The sequence below is a fragment of the Piliocolobus tephrosceles genome, chromosome 1, assembly GCF_002776525.5.
Source record: "Piliocolobus tephrosceles isolate RC106 chromosome 1, ASM277652v3, whole genome shotgun sequence".
NCBI classification, from domain to species: domain Eukaryota; kingdom Metazoa; phylum Chordata; class Mammalia; order Primates; family Cercopithecidae; genus Piliocolobus; species Piliocolobus tephrosceles.
The window spans coordinates 127,288,789-127,292,270 of record NC_045434.1 but is presented as its reverse complement, the minus strand read 5'-3'; the positions used below and the strand labels follow the sequence as shown (position 1 = coordinate 127,292,270).

Below are 3,482 nucleotides of genomic sequence, written 5' to 3'. Positions count from 1 at the left end.
ACTCTACAAAGAGAGCTGATAAGTGGTTAAGAGTGACCAGGTGACTTTTAAACACAGGGATGTCCCGTATTTGGTTTTAAGTTATTGACTGTGCAGTGTTGTAATTCGATCTAACTCCCATCCTATATCAAATTATGTTTACATAATTAAGACGGTTCACTAAAGTGATTTTTCCTGAGCAAAGAAAGTCTGCTCTGTGTTCTGACATACATTTTTAAGCACCTCTCAGTCTATCACCCAAAAGTGTCAGATGGGTTTCACCTACTAATGACCAGTTACGCTATGAGATGATCTGAAAGATTATAGAATGGCTAATAAGGGGAGTAGCAAAAGCCTGTCACACAATGAATGCTTGAAGAACTACCAGGTGTCTGTCTGACTGCCGCTATCGCCCTGCATGGCCATGAGATGTGCGTGACTCACTTTGGAGAGGTGAGCTCCTGTACAAATGGACCGTTCACGGTCTTAGTTCTGAACTGCCTTTCTGGACGCTTCTTTCTGTTTCTCTCTACTTTTGATGCCCTGAGCTAGCAAGTCTGATGTCCTTCTGTTCCCTATTCTAGGTCTGGGCTTGATGTTCACCGATTTTCCCTCAGCTCCGACTGTGGCTCCTCTCAGCAGACTCTGATCCTGCTCTCAGCCGGGCTGCATCTGCCCATCTCAGGTAAACATGGCTGGGCCTAGGCAAACTGTGGGGCCTTTCAGCTGGAGCTGCGCTCCTGTGCGTGGAACACCTGGCTGGTTTGGCGCTTGAATTAGACACTGGGAAGGCATAAGCTGACATCGCTCTTCCTTCAAATATTTGGAAGGGGCAGTTTTCCTATTCTCTATGGCCTTGAAGCAGAGAATGAGGAATACTGGGACACTAAAAGGACTGAGTGTAACTTAAAACAAAAAGGGACTTGACAGCAGCCAGAGCTACCACAGTGGTCACTTCCTCCTCACTGAAAGGGCTCCAGCAAAGGCTGGATAACCATCAAGTGGCAACACTCTGGGAATGTTTGCAAAGAGAGCCATGCATCTTACAGATAATTTTACCAGCAGGTTTTCAGGTTCCTTCAGCACTGAGCTTCTCAGATTCCAAACTTTTATAATTATTTGAGTTAAAAAAAAAAGTCAGATGCAGCTGGGCGTGGTGCCTCACACCTGCAATTCCAGGACTTTGGGAGGCCAAGGCGGGCGGATCACCTGAGGTCAGGAGTTCGAGACCAGCTTGATCAATATGGTGAAACCTTGTCTCTACTAAAAATACAAAAATTAGCTGGGCATGGTGGGGTGCACCTGTAATCCCAGCTACTTGGGAGGCTGTGACAGGAGAATTGCTTGAACCAGGGAGGCGGAGGTTGCAGTGAGTTGAGATCATCCCACTGCATTCCAGCCTAGGCGACAGAGCAAGACTCCCTCTAAAAAAAAAAAAAAAAAAAAAAAAAGTCAGATGCTTGACTAGAAGAAGGGACAAGTCATAATGAGAACCACTGAAGGGTCATTTGCATGTGGTTGTTGCCAAGGAGGAAATTAAAAACTGAGAAACAGGAGAATTAAAATCTAAGTTGGGAGAGGGGAACCTCAGATCCCTTCTGAGGATATGGTTAAACTGTCTTGTGTTTTCTGTGCCAGATAGAGCAGTTCAGACCTAAACAATGTCAGCAATTTTCATCCTCCCACACAGCTACTTTATAATAATTAGTTTTACTACTTTTTTCACAAGCTATTACTTTAATTATTTTAATTAAGTTGTTCATGCACTCGAGTTGTTTACAAGCACTTTTCTTTTTATAGCACGTCAATAAACAACAGAGGCAAACTACCACCTTGGAGGGAGCCAGGCAGTTTCTGCTGGGCAGGCCGCAGCCGGGAGCATGGAAGTAGCTTCTTCCATCCTCCACTGGAAACCACCCAGCATCCTGGACCCTCCAGAGAGGAGCCAGACTCCCTCCCCTGGGAAGAGACTATAGTCCTATCTGTATCCTCCGTGGTCACTGCCCCTCAGTCCCAGCAATGAAGAGCAAATGACCTGTTTTCTGTATGTTTCTCTGATAACAACTGACACAGAGTAAATATGAAAGGTTCTGGATGATTCGTTGTCAGCTTTTATTAAAATTCCACATACTTGGCATTTCTTAGGTATCTGGGTTCACTCCTGGTTCCACTCCTTACTAGTTGCATGACTTACCTTCTCACGTTCTCAGTTTCCCTTTCTGTCAAGCGAAGGTAAAAGCACCAAACTGGTAGAGTTATTTTGAGAATTATATGAGTTCCGAGTGGGAGGGCGCTAAGGCCTTGCTGGTTAGAGTGGTTTTTCAATCCTGATGGCCTCCTTCTCCCTTTTAGCTTCTTTTCTCCTCCCCCTCACGCTTCTAGTCTAGGCTTCTGGCAATTTTGACATAACAAAAGTGGGATTTCTTCATTCCTGACTTCAGGGCTTTTCCTTACTTCATTATTGCATGATCATTCTCATTCTTTACATAAATACGAAAAGGAGAAAGTGAAATAGTAGAGGAACCAACAGATTTGAAGGAGCTGCCACTATTTGATTCCTCCTGTTAGGACATCTGAATGACCCCAAGTTCCTGTTCTTGAGGCTGTTGTATCATATTCTTAAAAGCTATGTACACATTCTGCTTTGAATGTGTCCCTCAGCCTCATTCTTCTCCACTTGCTGGGAGCCGTCCCACCCCATGGGAAGGTAAGTTCAGGCTCAGAGGGAAAGACACGACAAAGTCCTGCTCTTTTATTTTTGCTGTCTAAAATCATGTTTCGTGCTCTTCTTTGAACAAAATCCAGGACTCCAGAGATGCCCTGTTACTTTTCTTCCAGCAAGTCTCTAATTTGCTGAGGAGTAAACTTGTAATGAAAAGAAACCGGAACTCCGCAAGGCAGCTCTCCGCTCAGACAGTCCTCAAGGTAGAGGTTCCTTAGAGCAGATTCCAAGAGCCCCATCCTTCCTGTGAAATAGGGCTGCTAACTCGCCACCTGTTAAGTATGATTTTTAAAAATATATTTTTTGTTAAAACTTTGATTAATAGAGACAGAAACTTTCACTTCAAGACCTTTCCTATGATTAGATCTAGAGCAGACTATTTGGTCTACGTTTGAATCGAAAAGTTTGCCCTTGACCTCATGAATTGTATTGTTCTAATTAAAGTGATAACTGTAGTATTAGTTTTTATATAATTTAAATAACCAAACCGAGACTGCCCACTTAGGTTTTCAAAAGGAATCTATTAGCACCATCTTGTGACTCTTTTGGTACCGCTTACAGAACAAAACTTTCAGCCTGGCGCTTGTGTTCAAAAGAAATCTTTTGGTGCCCTCTTGTGGTGTGTTACAGAACTGGGAGAAACAACAAATAACAGAAGAACGCCTCTGGTCCCAGGAATTGCTCTTCCTGCTGTCATAGCTATTAGTGATTCCTTGAAAAATCACGGCTATTAATAAAAATCACTTTTATTAATTTTGCTTGTACGTTAATAAAGCAAATT

The 3,482-nt window shown here is 43.3% G+C and overlaps 1 long non-coding RNA gene across 1 annotated transcript; it reads left to right on the top strand.

The window, feature by feature from the left end:
• Positions 1–524: 524 nt before the first annotated feature.
• LOC111555139 lies at positions 525–2,074 on the top strand. Its single transcript, XR_002735435.2, has 2 exons — positions 525–664; positions 1,780–2,074. It is a non-coding gene; the product is annotated as an uncharacterized LOC111555139 (long non-coding RNA).
• The last annotated feature ends 1,408 nt before the right edge of the window (positions 2,075–3,482 follow it).